The sequence below is a fragment of the Somniosus microcephalus genome, chromosome 11 (assembly GCF_052327205.1).
Source record: "Somniosus microcephalus isolate GS21.2 chromosome 11, FLI_Smic_1.0, whole genome shotgun sequence".
In the NCBI taxonomy this organism is placed as follows: Eukaryota; Metazoa; Chordata; class Chondrichthyes; order Squaliformes; family Somniosidae; genus Somniosus; species Somniosus microcephalus.
In genome coordinates, this window is record NC_140997.1 from 13,027,449 (window position 1) to 13,050,075 (window position 22,627).

A 22,627-nucleotide genomic window follows, 5' to 3' on the forward strand; every position below is an offset into this window, starting at 1 on the left:
CTTTCAAACTCCCTGCCATGCATTGATGGAAAATGCTGGGGCTGTTGTGAAAACCCTGTGGTAAGCAGTTCCAAGTGTACTGTTGCCCTTTGAAAGTAAAGGCAAACTTGTACTGATCCTCCCGCTGCAGCGGAATGGACCAGAAACTGTTCGAGATGTCCAGCACCGTGAACGTGGTCGCCGATGCTGGAATACTCCCTATTAGGTCTGCAACTGCTGCTACCGTGGGCGCGCAGGCTGGGATGTTACTATTGAGGACTCTGTAGTCCACCGTGGCTCTCCACGAATTGTCCGGCTTCTTTACTGGCCATAATGGGGAGTTCACGTGAGTGGCTATTGTTCTCAATACGCCCTGCTGCACCAATGAAGATATTGCGGTCTCCATGTCGGGTTCTGCCTCCTTGGGGAAGTTATACTGCTTTTGGGGTCGGATCATGGGGTCCCCGTCTACGCTGACTTCAAACCCAGTGACTCTCCCACAGTCGTGCTTGTGGGTGGCAAACGCGGTCAGATTTTCCGACACACACGCCTGCAAGTCCGTTGGGACGTTCGCTACCATGAGCTCGAGATCGTAACCTCCTGACGGCTTCATGGTGCACAGGGCCCCCTTTTCTTCCTTCCCTGGGATTACGACCACCTTACCTAAACCGCTCTCGGCCCCCCAGAGACAGTGATTTCTCAGGTCCACGAGGATCCCGTGTTCCACCAAGAAATCAGCCCCGAGGATGCCTTTTCCACTCCCCTCACTCCACTTCAATAGGATACACGTCCATGTGGTGTGGAGTGCTCCCAGATGAATGGAGAGCGGGATGGAGTACGCGCCAGCCTGTTCTCTGCCTGTGAAACCCGCTACTAAGTATGGAGCCTGGGTGGACAGAGGTGAGGCAAAAGGTTTATCTGTGTGGATCACGGTACACGAAGCTCCCGTATCCAACAGGTAACTGCCCTTTTGTCTTTCCACCTCCATCTCCACCACAGGTCTTCTCCAGGCGTCATAGCGGAGCGGACACAAGTAGACGGGCTGCGCAGGCGTCAGTCATTTAGGTGTTTCGGTTGGGGTCTCGGGAGCGATAGGGCTGTTGGCGACCGCTACCTTCCCCTGCCAGGTCATCAGAGACCGCATAGTCTCCAAGACTGACTCGATCGCAGCGGGATCTACAACCGCACCACCCCCTATTGTTGGGGCAGGGGCTACGGTTGGGTTCTGGACTGGTGCTGGGGCAGCGGTCTGGGCTTGGGCTTGGACTTGGGCTTGGGCTCGGGCTGCGGCGAACGCTCTCTCTCTCTTATCCTTCCATGGGTTTCTACAGTCCTTGCGCCAATGACCCTCCTTCCCACACCCGTAACAACTACTGTTGGCTTGTGGAGGGCGATTTCCCTCCTGATGCCATTCCTTTTTAGCAGAAGCTGCGGGCCTCACCTCATGCACCTTTCCTTTTACAACAGGCGTTTTCCTACCCTTGTTGTTCCTGTAACTGATCATGAGCTGATCAAGTACTAGTTCCTCCGTGGAGCGGGCGTTAGTGGGGTCAAACCATGCTTTGGCCTGCTCCCTCACTACTGGCAAGCAACCTGCTACCAGGCACCGGAGCCAATGAGCCCTTTGTTCATCATTTAGCGCGTTCCGTTCCGGGCCTCCCGGGCAGCTGCGCCGATACACGGGCCACAACCTTCCGGCGAAAACCCATGGGGGTTCTCCCTCTAGCTGCACTGTCTTTTCTAAACGGAGGAACGGAGTTCCGTCACCCTCTCCTATAATCTCCAGGATCTCGTCCCGTAACAACTCATAGTCCCTGTGCCCTCTCTTGCTCTCGTCAGGGAGACACTGGAGGAGCGAGCTGTCCAGGGAGAACAGCAGCATCTTAGACTGTTCAACCCCGTCGCAGTCATTAACTGCTGCGGTCTGCTCCACGTCCCTGAAATGCACGGAGGGATCTCCTGACTCGGAGAGTTTTGGGATGTGACTTATCATTGCCCTCAGCTGTTGTGCGCTGTGGGGCATTATGATCTGATTCACAAGGGGTCCGTCCTCGCCATTGTCTTCATTCGGACCGAGCCTCCGGTGTCTAGTTGGACACACCGGCGCCGGTCCCGACTCTACTATCTGGTGTTGCTCTACCTCAAGAATCTCTTCATCTACCGTCTCCGTCTCCTTCCCCGGAGTCCAAGACTCATCATAAGCAGGAGGCGCAGAGGGTTCGGGGGTTGGTTCCCGAACTATCTCTTGTGGAATCGGTCTTTTGGATTCCTTGGCTAGCAATAGCTGGCTCGCTGGTGGATTTATGAGACACACCAACCCGTTTGCCTTGGCTAGGGCCATTCTCAGGTCCTCTTGCTCCCGGCAGCAAGCGCTGTGGTCGGTGCTCTCAGATCTATCCTCCATGGCCATCTTATATGCTGCCCTGGCTCCCAGAAGTTTTTCCTCTTGGGCCTCTATTTGCTTAGCTAGACGGAAACACCTGTCTCTCATTCTACCTTCACTGGCCTTGGCCTCAATGACCTGACATTTTAAATACTCTACCCAGGTTTCATGGCAGCGAGTTGTGGAGTGGCGTTCCTGATTCAGCGCGTTAAGCGATTCAATCAGTTTCTGACCTCCCGCAACCTTTTCCTCTACGTCTGTAAGCAACCCTTTGATCTGGGCTGTTTGTGCTGCAACGACTTGGCCCAAAAGCTGGACTTGCTTCTTGTAGCACATCAGCCAGACCGCCTCTTCTACAGATTTCTTATGCTCTTTACCCTCTGTCCACTTGATGGCTGCGTCTAGCAGGCGCCTATCCCTTAATAGGTCAGATATCCATTGTTTTGTGAGGTTGACTTTTCCAAAAACATAATCTGCTATTCTTTCATCCATCACATTTCGTTTATTCAGACCTTGATCTAACACACTACTTTCCTGCTGCCAAGGTCCTGCCGCGGTTGCCATTTCTGTAGGGGGTTTCTCTTGCTCATTCTGGTCTCCTGCCAGGCTTTGTGCAATAATTACCCTTGAGTGGTTCGACCCACTCCCCCTACGGTTCTAGACCTTGGACTTAGATGCAGAGAACTGTAGTGCAGAGAAAGGACTCAATAGACCAGGTTGAATAGCACAAAATGGATGCTTTTATTTTAAACAGTTTGAAGCATTACAAAATACATGTCATAGGCACAGATTAAAGTAACTACAATCATGCACAAATTTATGAACTTGACTCTATGGAAATGGGGAACACACGGCACATCGTAAAAGGGAAATCACATTACCATTACCCTTAACTCCCTCCCCTATACCTAAACTAAGTTTCGACCTGAGGAACTTGGGATCATGCTCACCACTCTCAAAATCGCGAAAAAGGGGGTTCGCAGCCTTTTGGCACCGCTTTCCGTCGTCACGTGGATTTGGAAACTTCTGGCGCAGTCGATATTCTCTCTCTCTCTCTCTCTCTCTCTCGAGGCGGCGGGGTAGACACAGCCTCGATGAGCGCTCGTCAAGGTTGAAGATCAGCTAAAAGCTGTTGAAGAACTGCATGCAAATGGGAGAATCTGAAGGTCTCTGGCCGAATGGTATGCCGAGGACCTTTCTCGCTCCCGCCTGGCTCGGTGGCTTTCCAGAGGGTTTCTTCTCCTTCGGCCTGGGTCGTCGATGATCTCCCGACCCCAGTACCCGGGCCACCCTCGTCGTCTTCTCGTCGTCACCGAGCCTTGTCTGGCTGAACACCGACCACGTTGTCTTTTCACCGAAATTATCCGTCCGAAGCGTCTTTAAAAAGACGAAGCATCTTCATTGATTCCGAAGCTACCGAGGTAGAAGAGGCGCCGATCCTGGATCGGTGTAACCGTCACCGTCCGTCCTTCGTTCGTCCGTTCGTTCCGTCGATGACTCCGATCGTTCTCCGATAACTTTGATGGACTTTCAATCCATAGTTATACTCTTTTGGGACAGTCTTACCTCCCGCCAAATCATAGTCCTGTCTTTGTATTAATTTTGGCGGGCAGAAATCTCTGCAGGGGCGCTTTGTCTTGTAACGGGAGCCGGTGATAACTTAACTGGCCTTCCTGGCCGATAATGTCTTTTAATGTCTTTTACATTGTCACCGCGACTTGGTTCGCATATTGATCGGTCCGGAGATTTTCCTTGATGGCTGTTAAACGGTTTCTCCTTTGTACAATAAATGGGTATAAGTGTCTTTGCATTGTCCGCCCATATCTTGATGGGCCCCATCCTGTACTTAGAATCCATTGAATATGTATGCTGTTTCCCTGAGTTTCGGTTCCCAGATACTGGCTTTCGCGGGCTTACTGTCTTCAATCCACAAGCCTGTCTGGCTTGCAGTAACAGAAATCAAATGGTCCAGAAAACTGATCACGAGGCCCGGCGGCCATTTTGTATGCCCTTTTATCAAAGGTATTTCTGTGCAAGTTTACTTTGGTCAATAAAGAGTCTTATTTTATCCTGTTTTCTTACGTGATTATTGCTGAAAATTTCGAATCTTACCGTAGTAGTTCACCAACCTGAGGAACGACCTCAGTTGCGACACATTTTCCGGTGCTGGAGCCTTGACTACAGCCTCAATCTTATCCGACGACTTATGCAACCCTTCCTCATCAATCATGTGGCCACAATACGAGATTTGTCTCCTGAAGAACTCGCATTTGGGGCGGTTGGCTGGTAGCCCATATTCCTGTAATCTCGTGAGCACCTGCTCCAGGTTGGCAAGGTGTTCACTGTCATTTTCGCCCGTAACCAGGATGTCATCCAAATAACACTGGGTCCCCGGGATCCCTTGCAGGACTTGTTCCATTGCCCTCTGCCAAATAGCCGGGGCTGATGCTACCCCGAATACCAGTCGATTGTACTGGTAAAGGCCTTTGTGAGTGTTTATCATGAGGTATTTCCTAGATGCTTCTTCCACCTCCATTTGTAGATACGCTTGGGCCAGATCAATCTTTGTAAAGTGTTTCCCTCCAGATAGTGAGACGAAAATATCTTCTATCCGTGGAAGTGGATATTGTACTGTGTGCAGAACTGGGTTCACAGTTACCTTGAAGTCCCCACAGATGCGAACCTTCTTTGGTTCCCCAGGCGTGCTGCTCAATGATTTCTTCATTACAGGAACGATGGGTGTGGCCCACTCGCTCCAGTCCACCTTGGGCAGCACACCCGAACGCTCCAGACTCTCCAGCTCTGCTTCAACGGCTGGGCGGATCGCGTAAGGTACCGGTCTGGCCTTAAAAATTTTTGGGTTTGCGTTATCTTCGATTTTTATCATTGCCGTTACTCATTTTAGAGTCCCAAGTCCTTGTTGGAACACCTCTTTCGCATCAGTTAGAATTTTTGACAGTCGTCCAGGTGTGACGTCATCATCCTTTTTATCAGTCACAGTTAGCGCCTGAATGGAATGCCAATCCAATTGTATTTTTCGGATCCATTCACGTCCCAATAATGGTGGTCCTCCATCTGGTAGTACAAATGTAAGAAGTCACACAACACCAGGTTATAGTCCAACAGCTTTATTTGAAATCACAAGCTTTCGGAGCGCTGCTCCTTCTTCAGGTGAAGTGGAGAAATGCATAAAGACACAGCTTATATAGTCAGAGAATCATGTCAGATGTTTACAGGTAACCTTTCCAACTGCCATTTATCACACCTCGGCAGAGAGATAATCACAGCAGTCAAAGGTGTGAATGGTGTCCAAACAGGTCAGTCAGGGAAACATTACATCAAAGAACAATGAGGTGGGGTCACAAGGGGTCAAATATTGCAGATGCTGGGGTCTGTATGAAAAACAAAAAAACAGACAAAAAACATTTTTTTTGGCTGGAAATCACAGCAGGTCTGGCCGCATCTGTGTAGAGAGAACAAGCCAATGTCGACTCGAGTCTGGATGACCCTGCATCAGGTGGGGTTACATGTAGCGTGACATGAACCCAAGATCTCGGTTGAGGCCGTCCTCATGGGTGCGGAACTTGGCTATCAGCTTCTGCTCGACGATTTTGCGTTGTCGTGTGCCTCGAAGGCCACCTTGGAGAATGCTTACCCGAAGATCGGAGGCTGAATGTCCTTGACTGCTGAAGTGTTCCCCGACTGGGAGGGAACACTCCTGCCTGGTGATTGTTGCGCGGTGTCCGTTCATCCGTTGTCGCAGTGTCTGCATGGTCTCGCCGATGTACCATGCTCCGGGGCATCCTTTCCTGCAACGTATGAGGTAGACAACGTTGGCCGAGTCACATGAGTATGTACCATGTACCTGGTGGGTGGTGTCCTCACGTGTGACGATGGTATCTGTGTTGATGATCTGGCATGTCTTGCAGAGGTTGCTGTGGCAGGGTTGTGTGGTGTTGTGGTCGCTGTTCTCCTGAAAGCTGGGTAATTTGCTGCGAACGATGGTCTGTTTGAGGTTAGGCGGCTGTTTGAAAGCGAGTAGTGGAGGCGTGGGGATGGCCTTAGCAAGGTGTTCGTCGTCATCGATGACATGTTGAAGGCTGCGAAGAACATGGCATAGTTTCTCCGCTCCGGGGAAGTACTGGACGACGAAGGGTACTCTGTTGGTTGTGTCCCGTGTTTGTCTTCTGAGGAGGTCTATGCGATTTTTCGCTGTGGCCCGTCGGAACTGTCAATCGACGAGTCGAGCGTCATATCCCGTTCTTACAAGGGCGTCTTTCAGTGTCTGTAGGTGTCCATCGCGTTCCTCCTCGTCTGAGCAGATCCTGTGTATTCGCAGGGCTTGTCCATAGGGGATGGCTTCTTTAACGTGGTTAGGGTGGAAGCTGGAGAAGTGAAGCATCGTGAGATTGTCCGTGGGCTTGCGGTAGAGTGAAGTGCTGAGGTGTCCGTCTTTGATGGAGATTCGTGTGTTCAGGAATGAGACTGATTCTGAGGAGTAGTCCATGGTGAGTTTGATGGTGGGATGGAACTTGTTGATGTTATCGTGTAGTCTTTTCAGTGATTCTTCGCCGTGGGTCCATAGGAAGAAAATGTCGTCGATGTATCTGGTGTATAGCATTGGTTGGAGATCCTGTGCAGCGAAGAAGTCTTGCTCGAACTTGTGCATGAAGATGTTTGCATATTGGGGTGCGAATTTGGTCCCCATGGCTGTTCCATGTGTTTGGGTAAAGAACTGGTTGTCGAAGGTGAAGACATTGTGGTCAAGGATGAAGCGGATGAATTGTAGGATGGCGTCTGGAGATTGGCTGTTGTTGGTGTTGAGTACTGAGGCTGTCGCAGCGATGCCGTCATCGTGGGGGATACTGGTGTAGAGTGCCGAGACGTCCATCGTGGCGAGGAGTGTTCCTGGTTCAACTGGTCCGTGGGTGCTGAGCTTCTGTAAGAAGTCTGTAGTGTCGCGACAGAAGCTAGGGGTTCCCTGTACGATGGGTTTCAGGACGCCCTCGACATATCCAGAGAGGTTCTCACACAGGGTTCCGTTGCCTGATGCGATAGGACGTCCAGGTGTGTTGGCTTTGTGTATCTTTGGGAGGCAGTAGAAGTCTCCCACACGGGGAGTACGTGGGATGAGAGCATGTAGGATGCTTTGAAGGTCTGGATCGAAGGTTTTGATCAGTCTGTTGAGTTGGCGGGTGTGTTCTTTGGTCGGATCTGCGGGTAACTGTCTGTAGTGTTCCTGGTTGTCCAGTTGTCGGTATACTTCTTTGCAATAGTCCGTTCTGTTCTGTATGACGATGGCACCTCCTTTGTCTGCTGGTTTGATGACGATGTTGCGGTTGGTCTTGAGAGCGTGGATGGCGTTGCGTTGTGCTCGGGTGACATTCTGGACTGTCTTGTGAGTGCGGCTGATGAATCTGGCGTTGATGCATCTCCTGACAGCTTGAGCATACATGTCAAGCTTAGGGCAGCGACCCTCCGGAGGGGTCCAATTTGACTCTTTCTTCTTCGGTTGCTGCACTGCGGATCCCTCTGTCTGCTGTTCCGGATCATTGATTGTCTCATTGGGTTCGCTGCTGACATCTTGGGATTTGTGGAAGAATTCCCGGAGCCTCATTCTCCTGATGAATTCCTCTGTGTCTGCCGCGAGACCGATGGGGTCCATTTTGGTGGTGGGGCAGAAATTGCGCCCTCGGCTGAGAACTTCAATTTCGTCTGGTTGAAGGGTGTGGTTGGACAGGTTGACGATGGATTTCCCTGTGGTTTCAACCGTGGTACCGGGGGAGGCTTGGTTGCTGCTGCTGGTGATGCCAAGTTTCTCAAGCTTCCTGTTCTTGGTGTGCATGTAGGTAGCGTAGTTCCGTTGCCTTGTTTGTTTGGCGGTGTCTCGTAGCTGGTCTGCTGCGTCCTGAGCACAGGCTGAGAACATGGACTCCATCTCGGTTTCGAGGTTGCGGCGTCTGCTGTAGAGCTGGTGTACGAGATGGTTGAGGAGTGTGCGAGAGGTACGACGGCAGAGTCTCTCAGCGTAGTCTGTGTTGTAGGTCGACTTGAGTGGGTTAGTGATCTGTAGTCCTTTCGGGATCTTGTCTGCTTTCTTGCATCTCTGTAGAAACTTGATGTCTGTGTCGATATGCGCGATCTTCTTGGAGATCCTCTCCACTTTGAGCCGGCAGTTTGTGGTGTCGATAGTAGCCATGGTGTGGAGATGCCGGAGTACTATCTGGTAGTATATATAGATACATTTTCTGTGTTTCCTTGCCGTTGTATTCAACTGGCACCCTTATTTTTCCTCTGGCGTAGACTTTTTGCCCCGTGTATGTCTTCAATACAATGGACGTGTCCTTCAAGGGTATGTGTGAGAATAGCCGCTCATAGTCTCGTCGATTCATGACAGTTAGGGCTGATCCTGTGTCCAATTCCATCTTTACTGGGGACCCTGCTATCATGAAGGTGACCCAAATGGTTCGGTGATCCTCCTTTGCGATCACGTTGTGTAACTTTAGACAACTTAGTCTCCTGCTCCCGGAGTCCTTATCACTCTCCTGATCTTCCGAACTACAGTCTGTCAATTTCTTTACTTTCTTGTACTTTTCCTTCGTAGTTCTTGTAGTGTTGGTTTTCTTTCCCGACCTGCAGACTCTTGCTATGTGTCCCATTTTCCCACATTGCCTGCATACTTTGTCCTTAAACCAGCAGTCCTTCTGATCATGGGTTGTTCTGCCGCAGCGATAGCACTTTTCTGCTCCATACGCCATTTCGTTAGCGCTGTATTCTTGTGGTTTCTGTTGTATTTCCGCAGCTCCCCGTGCTGCTGCTTCGTAGGATACTGCCATGCTGAAAGCCTGTTCTAGCGTCAGGTCCTTTTTCGAAAGTAGTCGTTTCTGGGTTCCTTCACTCTGGAGCCCGCAGACAAACTTATCCCGTAAGGTGTCTGCCAGTCCTGCTCCGAACTGGCAGTGCTTCGATAACTTGTGTAGTTCCGTAAGATAGTCAGCATTGCTCTCATCTTTGTGCTGGTTTCTTTTATGGAACTTGAATCTTTCTGCTATCAGCAGCGGTGTAGGGTTTAGGTGTTCCTGTAAGATATTAACAATCTCTTCAAAACTTTTCTCCATTGGTTTAGCTGGGGTAATTAAATTCCGCAATAGGCCGTACGTTCTTGCGCCCATCAAATTTAATAATACCGACGCCTTCTTTCCATCGGCCACCTCATTTGCCTTGCAGTACACTTCAATTCTTTCCACATACGTGGTCCAGTCTTCTACCTCGTTGTCGAAAGCAGTGATACTGCCACTTTTCGGCATCTTGGGTGATTTAAAATGGCGCCTCCCGCGCTTTTTCTTCTTCACCAATGGATTAAAATGGCGCCTCCCGTGCTTTTCCTTCTTCCCCAATGGAATAAAATGGTGCCTCCCGCGCTTTTCCTTCTTCCCCTTGCTGCCACGCTGCTCCTAGCGTTCTGCAGGGTAATGACGGTGACCCGCGGCTTCGACGCGTCTCACTTTTCCTTCCCCTTGTTTTATTTTCGCTACCGCTCCCTGTGCGCTCCACCCTCTCTCTCTCTCTTTTCCTCCCGACGACACTGCACGGCCCCTTTGCAGAGCCGCTCGATCGAGCTCGAGCCCGCTGCAGTCCGGAAGGGTCAGCGCACTACCTGCTACCAGCACGATTTGCTGGAACACCTTGACTGGGGAGCCAAGCCCAGCACTCCACAGCCTCTCCTGCAACTCTCTGAACTCCGATGGATCCTTGGGCGGTTGCCCGCGGTAGACGCCCGTTGTTCTGACTTCGGCCTCCAAGAAGCTTCTTCTCAGGGAAAGATCCCCGTGAGGTGATGCAGTACTGCAGGTGAGTTCGAACCTGTTCGTCGCCAATGTAGTGTCCGAGTATAAATAATACACGGACTGCAGGAGAACAATAATAACAGGTATTTACTGAACAGAGGGTAACTTAAGACTGAAGTACAGAAGCCTGCTATGGCTTTATATACAGGGGTGGTCACTGCCGGTACTGCAGTATAGAATCAGTTCTTCTCTTAAAGGTACATACACAACATTCTCGAGGGTAATTAGGGATGGGCAATAAATGCCGCCCTTGCCAGCGACGCCCACATCCTGCGAATGAATTTAAAAAAAACAACAGACACGAGAGGCTTTCATCCTGGTCTGAGGTGCAGACTGTACAGGTACAAACAGGCAGTGCCCAACTCACGGCAATCCTCCTCCCTCCTTACTGTTGATTATTTTGATTTGGGCTGGTTTTTTTGTTTGAGCAGTGAGTGGTGATGACACCGTCAGGGGAGCCCGTTGGCAGGAATTAGAGCACGGTACCTTGGGAGGAAAATCACAGCAGTGTATAAACATCAGTCTCCGAGGGTCCATTGAACTGCTTGTGGGAGAGAGCAAGAGTTACAATAACCAGAGTCCTCACTCAGTTATTAGTTCTGAGTTAAGAGCTGAGGATGAATTCATATAACACACTAGGATGGAATGTTATAAGTGCTCAGTGTAACAACTGCACGCCAGATGTTCAGAGTCTAACAATAAATATCAACTTCAGATGCTACAACAGTGACTACACTTCAAAGTGCATCATTGGTTGTAAAGCACTTTGGGATGTCCTGAGGTTGAGAAAGGCGCTATAGAAATGTAAGTCTTTCTTTCCTTCCTTCCTTCCTTCCTTCCTTTCCTTCCTTCCTTCATTCTTTCTTTCTTTCTTTCTTTCTTTCTTTTCCTTCCTTCCTTTCTTTCCTTCCTTTCTTTCTTTCTTTCCTTCCTTTCTTTCTATTCAAATCACCTCCAAATTTAAGATTTAAAAACATTTGTTCTCAGGATATGGGTATCTCTGGTAATGATGGATTTATTGCCCTTCCCTAGTTGCCTTCAAAAGGTGGTCGTGGGCCTTCCTCTTGAATCGATGTCCAAGTGGTTGCAGTGTGTCGCCTCATGAGTTGATCTCTTCATTGCTCTCCTTGGCGGCATCACCCCCTCCACCATATTACAAGGCCCAGAAAAGCCGCAACTCCATGGCCTGCAGTCTTCCTGGCTCAAAGTCTCCCACACTCATCACCTAACACCCACACCTCTGTAACCCAAGCCCTGGCCCAGCTCCACTGGCTCCCCGTCACCCAGCCCATTGACTTGCAGCCCATCATCCTTTTCCCCAATTTCTCCCATGCCTTCCCTTACCCTACCTGACATCCTCTCTCTGGCCCACAATCGCCACTCCTCTGACCCTGGATCACTGCTCTCCGCTCGCCTGATCCACCTGGGGCTTTCAGCCACCTGGGTCTCCGTTCTTTGGCGCTCTCTCCAAAACCACTTTCTTTGGTGACCTTTCTCCCTTCTTTCAGAAGCCTCTTAGATACCTGTCTCTTCAACTATGCTTTCAGTCCCACCAACCTTCCTGTCTCCTGGTGTGGGTCTTTCTTCTCCTCCCCCCTTCAAAGCACTTTGAGGCCTTTATCAATGTGTGGAGTGTTATGTAAATATAAGGTGGTTTTTCTTGTATTGCTAAATGTTGGAAGAATTGCTGTCTGTTGTCAGGCACTTGCGTATTGCCAGGCACTTGGGGAATCGCTGGCAGTGTGCTGTCAGGCACGAGGTTTGGGGGAAGTGCCTGGATCAACTTGTTTAAAACAATTGGAATTTTAACCGAGTGCATGGGGACGTGGTTGAGGGTCTGTAAGATAGAATGACTTGTATTTCTACAGCACCTTTCCATGACCTCGGGACGTCCCAAAGCACTTTACGGCCAATGAAGTACCATTTGGAGTGTAGTCACTGTTGTAATGTCGGAAACACGGTAGCCAATTTGCACACAGCAAGCTCCCACAAACAGCAATGCGATAATGACCAAATAATCTGCTTTTTGGTGTTGATTGAGGGATAAATATTGGCCAGGACACCGGGGAGAACTCCCCCTGCTCTTCAAAATAGTGAAAAGGGATCCTTTAAGTCCACCTGAGAGGTTTAATGTCTCATCCGAAAGGTGGCACCTGTGACACTAGATGGCTGTCTCTTGTAGCGTTATGCGTGACTCCATGACATTCCCCATATCATCCATAGGTTCTCTATATCTTGCTGTATATTGCTGCTCAGGTCTAGTTCCATCTTTTCCCAGCCCTCACCCAAGCCTTGCGTGCATTGTGTTTCCAGCTGCATTAGACAAGTTGATTGAGACACTGTTCCCTCTTTAAAAGTAAATGACCTACGCTACCAAGTCAGCGTTATTCCACCTCCCACGCAACCCCCCCCCCCGCCACCCCACCCTCAATTTAAAAATTAATTTCTTCAGAATAAATCAGAGTTAACCATTGCTTGTTGTGGATCCAAGCCACACACCATCTTGACATGGAGATATATCGGTCGTTCCGTCATCCTCACTGGGTCATATCCTGGAACTCCCTCCCTAACAGCACTGTGGGGGCACCTTCACCACGCGGGACTGCAGCGGTTCAAGAAGAAGGCGGCCCACCACCACCTTCTCAAATGTAACTAGGAATGGGCAATAATTGCCAGCAATGCCCAAATCCCGTGAATGAATACATTAAAAAAAATGTGTGTTGCAGTGCGAGAGCTCAGCGACTCCTCTCCGTTACCTCGAGTACGGTATCTTCAGATCTATCAGTCCACCATCAGCCAACAGTGTCAGGTTTGAGCTAATTCCACCCTCGTTACAGTTGCCCCTGGCTGCGTCAGTTGAATAGTTTCCGAGCCTTTCGGTGAGTGGAAAGTGATTAAATGAGCTTTGAGGCAGCTGGGACTGTGTTAATAATTGTAGGTTCTTCCTGAGGTTTTTAAAAAAAAAAGATTTTTAATTAATTTATCTATTACCAAATACATTTTAATATTCCTAATTGATGGACATAGGCGATTTGCTTGCTGTTAACCGTGGGAAGCTGAATTGACCAGTTTTGCTCATTCCCACTTCGTTTGATTCCCACCGGGCCAATTCAAGTTGAATCATCCCTTATGAAAAGAAAGACATCGCTTGTATTTATATAGCGCCTTTCACGACCTTCAGACGTCCCAAAGTGCTTCGCAGCCAATGAAGTACTTTTCTGATGTGTAGCCACTGCTGTAATGTCGGAAACGCGGCAGCCAATTTGTGCACAGCAAGCTCCCACAAACAGCGATGTGATAATGACCAGATCATCTGGTTTTTTTAGTGATGTTGGTTGAGGGATAAATATTGACCAGGTCATCCGGGAGAAACTCCCCTGCTCTCCTTCGAGATAGTGTTTGTGGGCGCTTGCTTTGCGCAAATTGGCTGTCGCGTTCCCGACATTACAACACTTCAAAAATAAACTTGCAGAATGGGCATATAATTGGCAAATGAAGTTCAACACAGATAAATGTGAAGTATTATATTTTGGTAGGAAGAATAGGGAGGTCACTTATTACTTGGAGGGTGCGAGTCTAGGTGGGGTAGAGGAACAAAGAGATCGGAGTACAAATACACAAATCACTAAAGTTGTGACACAGGTTAGCAAGGCCATAAAAAAAAGCAAATCAAGCACTAGGGTTTATTTCTAGAGAGATAGAATTGAAAAGTAGGGAAGTTATGCTAAACCTGTATCGAACCTTGGTTAGACCACACTTGGAGTACTGCGTACAGTTCTGGTCGCCATATTATAAAAAGGATATAGAGGCACTTGAGAGGGGGGCAGAGAAGATTTACAAGATTTACGAGGATGATACCAGAAATGTGAGGGTATACATATCAGAAAAGGATGAACAGGCTAGGTCTCTTTTCTCTTGAAAAAAGATTAGGGGTGACCTAATAGAGGTCTTTAAAATTATGAGAGGTTTTGATAGAGTGGATATAGAGAGAATGTTTCCACTTGTGGGGAAGAACATAACTAGAGGCCGTCAATATAAGATAGTCACCAAGAAATCCAATAGGGAATTCAGAAGAAACTTCTTTACCCAAAGAGTGGTAAGAATGCGGAACTCGCTACCACAGGGAGTGGTTGAAGCGAATGGTACAGATGTATTTAAGGGGAGGTGTGATATCCGAGTAGTAAGGTCAGAAACTGAGAGAAGCGAGATATAAGGAACAAAACCCAACTGTTTAATTACCCGGTGTAGCAGAGAAACATATCTCTTACAGCTGGAGGCAAAGCACCATTTCTTACTGCACGATGGCAAGATGGAGGATTCACCTCTGAATCATACCCATAATGCAATGCCACATTACCTTAATAACTGGTGTACCAAGACATTGAGTACATGACCCATTACCTTAAATACTGATGAATGTGATTCCCTTACTATTTGGCTCCATCTGGTGGATAACTTAAACATTACATCCCAGATTACTATAGGAGGCTAGATAAGCATATGAGGAAAAGGGAATAGAGGGTTATGCTGATAGATTTAGATGAGGAAAGACGGGAGGAGGCTCGAGTGGAGCATAAACGCCAGCATGGACTGGTTGGGCCGAATGGCCTGTTTCTGCGCCGTATATCCGATGTAAACAGATGTAAAATTACTTAATTGGCTGCAAAGTGCTTTGGGGCATCCTGAGGTCATGAAAGGTGTTGTATAAATGCAAGTTCTTTCTTTCTTTCACAAATCCCTAATTCTGAGCTAAGGTAGGAAACAAGTTATCAAAATTCAAACAGTAGAGATCCGCCTTTCCTTTTTTGGTCGAACAATTTCGAAGAGAATTCTTCTTGAAAAGGATCTTGAGTGGGATCTTGCGGGGTTTTTTTTTAAGTAAAGGCAATGATTGTTCGGTGGGGGGGGGGAAGGCGGTAACCCGTATTCCCAGAACCGGAATGATGGGAGCAGCCTGCAGATGGTAAATATCTTGGGACAGACTGCAGATGTGAGCTGAGGGCTGGGGGAACGCTCAGATAATAATGAGGGAAGGGGACAGGCTGCAGATGTTAAGGTTTTTGTTCCTTAGGTTAAGATTGATGGGGTTTGCTTGGTTCAGTCACAGTCAAAGTTGGATAAACGTTCTCACCTCAGGAGAAGCAAGTTGGGGCTTGAAGGGAAATGGTTGCCATGTAGAATGGGACGCACAGTGGGGAACAGTGGGGGAGGGCGTCACCGATTTAGGCCACAATTTGGAGAGCCCATTGCCTTCGCCAGCGACAGACACATGACAGGATCCTGAGTGGCTTTATTGAAGAGGAATTTTTTTAACATCTGGAGGATAATCGGACACTCACGGCCGACAAGTTCCTCTCCCTTCCTTTTACTGGCCGCCTGCCATTATGCGACGCGCCTTCCCAGCATGCACCTGGAGTACAGAAAAAGAAAGAAAGAACTTGCATTTCTATAGCGCCTTTCACGACCACCGGACGGCTCAAAGCGCTTTACTGCCAATGAAGTACTATTTGACGTGCAGTCACTGTTGTAATGTAGGAAACGCGGCAGCCAAATTGGCGCACAGCAAGCTCCCACAAACAGCAATCTGATAATGAGCAGATATCTGTTTTTTAGTGATGTTGGTTGAGGGATAAATATTGGCCAGGACACCGGGGAGAACTCTCCTGCTCTTCTTCAAAATAGTGCCGTGGGATCTTTTACATCCAACCTGAGCAGACAGACGGGGCCTCGGTTTAACGTCTCATCCGAAAGACGGCACCTCCCTCAGTACTGCACTGGAGTGTCAGCCTTGCTTTATGTGCTCCTGTTCCTGGAGTGGAATCTTTACCCTAGATTGTTAAAATTAACAACTCACAAAAGAGAAGCCCATCCTATTTTCATAAATCAACCCCACCTACCCAGTTTCTCACTGTATTCCTTAACCCTACCTACTCACCATATCCTAAACCCCAGTGACCCACCTTCTAACTGTATCCCTTAACCCCACCTATGTACCATATCTCTTAACCCTTGCTATCCACGTTCTTACCATATCCCTTAACCACACCTAATCACCTATTCACATATCCCTTAACTTAAACTACCCACTATCTCACTATATAGGGTTAGATACAGAGTAAAGCTCCCTCTACATTGTTCCCATCAAACACTTCCAGAGCAGGTACAGCATGGGTTAGATACAGAGTAAAGCTCCCTCTACACTGTCCCATCAAACACTCCCAGGGCAGGTACAGCACGGGTTAGACACAGAGTAAACCTCCCTCTACACTGCCCATCAAACATTCCCAGGGCAGGTACAGCATGGGTTAGATACAGAGTAAAGCTCCCTCTACACTGTCCCATCAAACACTCAGGACAGGTACAGCACGGGTTAGATACAGAGTAATGCTTCCTCTACACTGTCCCATCAAACACTCCCAGGGCAGGTACAGCACGGGTTAGATACAGCGTAAAGCTCCCTCTACACTGTCCCATCAAACACTCCCAGGGCAGGTACAGCACGGGTTAGATACAGAGTAAAGCTCCCTCTACACTGTCCCATCAAACACTCCCAGGACAGGTACAGCACGGGTTAGATACAGAGTAAAGCTCCCTCTGCACTGTCCCAACAAACACTCCCAGGGCAGTTACAGCACGGGTTAGATACAGAGTAAAGCTCCCTCTACACTGTCCCATCAAACACTCCCAGGGCAGGTACAGCACGGGTTAGATACAGAGTAAAGCTCCCTCTACACTGTCCCATCAAACACTCCCAGGACAGGTACAGCACGGGTTAGATACAGAGTAAAGCTCCCTCTGCACTGTCCCAACAAACACTCCCAGGGCAGTTACAGCACGGGTTAGATACAGAGTAAAGCTCCCTCTGCACTGTCCCAACAAACACTCCCAGGGCAGTTACAGCACGGGTTAGATACAGAGTAATGCTCCCTCTACACTGTCCCATCAAACACTCCCTGGGCAGGTACAGCACAGGATTGGATGCAGAGTAAAGCGCCCACTAAACCAGTGTTGTCCAATATATTAGCCACGAGCCACATGTGGCTAATTGGGAACCCCGATGTGGCTAATAGCATTACTGATTAGTAAATAAAAGATGAGTAATAGACACCATTGTGATCTCAGTATTCATATTCGATCAGTGTGTATACTTGTGAACGTTAACCTTTCTGTGTGTTTGTTGGTAAAATGGTAAGACAAGAAGTAGAGAGTGCGAGTGTTTTTGCTTGTTGTGAGTGCTTTAATTCCTTGGTTACTGAATGTGTTAATTCTTAGCAACTGCATTTTATTAAAAGCTAGAAGGCATGTTTTTGACAAGGAAGAGAAAGTGATGGAGAGCGTGAATGAATTAGGATGACTGGTGGCGGCTGAGGTTGCTAACAAGCTGGTGTTCCTCTAGCAGACACTTGGACTAACTTGGGGAACTAGCGATGGACAACAAATGCTGGCCATGCCAGCGACACCCATACCCCAAGAATCAATCATTTCAAAAAACGAAAGTGCTGGAAATCAGGACGAAGCACTGGGCAGTCAGCATGTGGAAGAGAAAAATAGATCGATATTGTTGGGGTAATCCTTCGTTAGAACTGGCACAGTTAGGCTGGAGAAGCCCCTTTATCAAAATGATGAGGACAAAGTCAGAACATGGCCAAGAAGGCACGGAGGGGAGTGAAGAACATGGAGAGATCATAGGCAGAACTTTCCAAGGCCTCGCACGCAGCAGGTGACTTACAAAGAGCGTAAGAACACAAGAAATAGGAGCAGGAGTCGGCCATTCAGCCCACTGAGCCTGCTCCACCATGCAATAAGATCACGGCTGATCTTCTACATCAACTCCACTTTCCCGTCCTATCCCCATATCCCATGATTCCCTTAGTGCCCAAAATTCTATCAATCTCAGCCTTGAATATACTCAACGACTGAGCCTCCACAGCCCTCTGGGGTAGAGAATTCCAAAGATTCACAATCCTCTGAGTGAAGAAATTTCTCTTCATCTCAGTCCTAAATGGCCGACCCCTTACCCTGAGACTATGACCCCTAGTTCTAGACTCTCCAGCCAGGGGAAACATCCTCCCTGCATCTACTCTGTCAAGCCCTCTAAGAATTTTATACATTGCAATGAGATCACCTCTCATTCTAATAAACTCCAGAGAGTATAGGCCCATTCTACTCAATCTCTCCTCATAGGGCAACCCTCTCATCTCAGGAATCAATCTGGTGAACCTTTGCTGCACTCCCTCTAAGGCAAGTATATCCTTCCTTAGGTAAGGAGACCAAAACTGTGCACAGTACTCCAGGTGTGGTCTTACCAGGGCCTTATGTAATTGCAGCAAGACGTCCTTACTCTTACACTCCAACCCATTTGCAATAAAGGCTAACGTACCATTTCCCTTCCTTGCTGTACCTTCAAGTTAGCTTTTTGTGTACAAGGGCCCGCAAATCCCTCTGAATACCAACATTTACTAGCCTCTCACCATTTAAAAAATATTCTGCGTCTCCATTCTTCCTACTAAAGTGGATAATTTCACACTGCCGCACATTATATTCCATCTGCCACCTCCTTGCCTAATCACTTAACCTGTCTATATCCCTTTGCAGCCTGTTTGTGTCCTTCTCACAGCTTACTTTCCCACCTAGCTTTGTATCATCAGCAAACTTGGATATATTACACTCGGTCCCCTCATCTAAGTAATTGATGTAGATTTTGAATAGCCTAGGCCCAAGCACTGATCCTTGTGGCACTCCACTAGTTACACCCTGCCATCCCGAAAATGACCCATTTATTCCTACTCTCTGTTTTCTGTCCGTTAATCAACCCTCAATCCATGCTAGTACATTACCCCCCAATCCCATAATCTTGTGTAACAACCTCTTGTGTGACACCTTATCGAATGCCTTCTGAAATCCAAATATATTACATCCACTCATCTACCCTGCTAGTTACACCCTCAAAAAACTCTAATAGATTTGTCAAACATGATTTCCCTTTCAAAAAACCATGTTGGCTCTGCCTAATCACAGTGTGATTTTCCAAGTGCTCTGTTACCATGTCCTTAACAATAGATTCGAACATATTCGCTACTACTGAATCAGGCTAACTGGCCTACAGTTCCCCGTTTTCTCTCTCCCTCCTTTCTTGAACAGCGGGGTTACATTTGCTACCTTCCAATCCACGGGGACTGTTCTAGAATCTAGGGAATTCTGGAAGATCAAAACCAATGCGTCAACTATCTCTGCAGCCACCTCTTTTAAAACCCTAGGATGTAGGCCGTCAGGTTCAGGGGATTTGTCGGTTTCAGTCCCATTAATTTCTCCAGTACCTTTTCTTTACTAATAATAATGACTTGAATCCATTCCTGCAATTTTCCTCCCATTGATGTCAACAGATGGAAATATCACAGAGATAGCACCTGTGATGTTCTGGTAGGTCCCCCATTGTGCGTGAGGTCCTGCTGGGGGTGTGGGGTCTTGGAAAGTTCCGTCCTGAGTGTTCGAGCCCGAAAGAACTTGCATGTCTTATAATGCCTTTCATGGCGTCCCAAAGTGCTCTGCAGCCAATGAAGTACTTCTTAAGAAATAGAGATACTCAGCAGGTCAGGCAGCATCTGTGAAGAGAGAAACAGAGTTAACGTTTCAGGTCGATGACCTTTCGTCATTGACCTGAAACTTTTTAAGTGTAGTTACTGCTGTAACATAGGGAAACATAACACTCCAGTGCAGTACTGAGGGAGTGCTGCACTGTCAGAGGTGCTATCTTTTGGATGAGATGTTAAACCGAGGCCCCGTCTGCCCTGTCAGGTAGATGTAAAAGATAATATGGTTCTTGTTTCAAAGAAGAGCAGGGGAGTTCTTCCAGTGTCCTGCTCCAATAGTAACCCCTCAACCAACACCAGCCCAAACTGCCTTTTAATCTGTTTCATTTCCTGCCTTTTTTTCTCAGTCCTGACGAAGGGTTTCGACCTGAAACGTTGACTCTATTTCTCTCTCCACGGATGTTGCCTGGCCTACTGAGTTTCTCCACTGTCTTCTGTTGTTATACCATGAGAAACTGATTATCTGGTCATTTATCTCATTTGCCTCATTGCTGTTTGAGGGAGTTTTCTGGCCAGTATTTATCCCTCAACCAATATCACTAAAACAGATTATCTGGTCATTATCACATTGCTGTTTGTGGGAGCTTGCTGTGCGCAAATTGGCTGCCGCATTTCCTACATTACAACAGTGACTACACTTCGAAAAGTACTTCATTGGCTGTAAAATGCCTTGAGATGTCCTTAGATTGTGAAAGGCGTTGTATAAATCCAAGTTCTTTCTTTTTGCCCACTCGGGAATTGGGTAGGGACTGAGCAGTGTGCACATTGTTATAGAAAAAAATTAATTTGAGAGGGTGGGGGGGAGAGGGGGATGGCGCCTCGGCTAATTGTAACATCATGAATACACAATGATTCGCTGTGTGCCCTCTCTTAGACCCTTTGTGATATTATTACTTTCTCCTTCCTACATTCTAAGTTGCGGCACGAGTTGTCATTAAAGTCAGTTTGAATCTCTCCTTAGACAAAACAATTAACTTTACCCTTGACTATCCAAAACCCACAGAAAAGGCAGCGATTTGATTAATGAGGAGGAGGGATGCACTCCCAGTCTAATTTCTTCCTCCAGTCTCGCAATCTCTTTAAGGCATTCACATCTTCTTTTCACTCAAGATATAAATTACGCCGCTGTGAAGACCTGCTTTGGCTGTTTTTTTTTTGCAAGCTGTGCATCTGATAATTCATGATTATCATTTGCGCAGAGAAAAAACATTTCAGCTGTCATTATAGCATCTGGAGCTCTTCGCTCTCCTAAAGGATGCACTCATCAGTTTCCAGCAATGACTGCTCTGTACGTTGGGATTCGCCACCAGATTGATTTTAACAGAAGCTCAATCTAATAAAGCTCCAATATTAATATTGGTCTGGAAGCATAACCCATGGAAATTAAAAGAGTATAAATCAGGGAGAGGCAATGTGGATTGAAGAGTGAAATGCATTATTAATATACACCGTTCAGTCAGCAGGTGACGCAAGGCGGAACTGAGGCCCACGAAGGCACCTTGCCACCGCCGGCAGGGCACCTCCCGGTCTGAGTAGGTGCAGTAACATATACGGTAAGCATTCCTGGCCAGGTGCAGTTCTGGGAGGGGAGGGATGATGCTTAGCTGGAGGTCCTGCCAACTTTTGACACCCTGGAAATTTGGGACTTAAGTGCATCTCCCATGTCAGATGAGAACCAGTCTGCACAGCGGGTGGCCTGTGAAAAGCTGCCGCATGCCAAACAGGAATTTCAAAGCACCGCTGCAGCTATTTAAAGGGCTGCAGCAGCCTTTTAAAGGGATGCCCATTGGAAGTAAACGGGATAGAAAGCAGCATACCTTGACTGCGCAATGGAGGGTTCCAGGGAGGGCACGGGCACATTCATGGATGGTGCCCCGGATGTGTTCGTGCATGCAGTAAGGCAAAGGAGGGTTTCCCACTCCCTAGCAAAGATTCATTCAAAATGCCTGGCAGGAAATAGGTGACGGGATGATTTCTTGCTATAACAGTGTCAGCGTTGGCTCAGTGGGTAGCATCCGCGTCTCTGAGGCAGAAGGTTGTGGGTTTGAAGACCCACCCCAGAGACTTCAGCACAAAATCTAGGCTGACACTCCAGTGCAGTACTGAGGGAGTGCTGCACTCTCGGAGGTGTCATATTTTAGATGAGACATTAAACTGAGGCCCCGTCTACCCTCTCAGGTGGATGTGAACGATCTCACGGCACTATTTCGAAGAAGAGCAGGGGAGTTTTCCCCCTGATGTCCTGGCCAATATTTATCCCTCAATCAACATCACTAAAACAGATGATCTGGTCATTATCACATTGCTGTTTGTGGGAGCTTGCTGTGTGTAAATTGGCTGCTGCGTTTCCTACATTACAACAGTGACTACACTTCAAAAAGTGCTTAATTGGCTGAAAAGCGCTTTGCAGCGTCCTGAGGCCGGGAAAGGCGTGATATAAGTGCAAGTCTTTCTTGCTTTTTTGTTGACACATCGAGGTCTGCTGCAGTTCCAGCACAAAGCTAGCAGCACAAATCAGGAATGTGAGCATCTGTCCCCCATGATTTTCTATCCATTGTGCATGAGAAACAGTGACAGCAGAGTACTTGACATGAATCAGTCATTCATGAAAGAAAGACTTATGAAATAATACTGAGCGGCCTACGGGTGGCGCTGTCCAGGGAGAGTATAAATACTCGGGCACGGGCCCAGCTTGCGCAGGACATTCTTAACAGGAACTAGTGAAGGACACAACTAGACCTCCATGTTGTAAAACAGTTGCTTAAAGCTTTGTTTAACGCTTAGACCAAGTGCCTAGTAGTTTTCTTACATTAGTACTCTGTCCATGT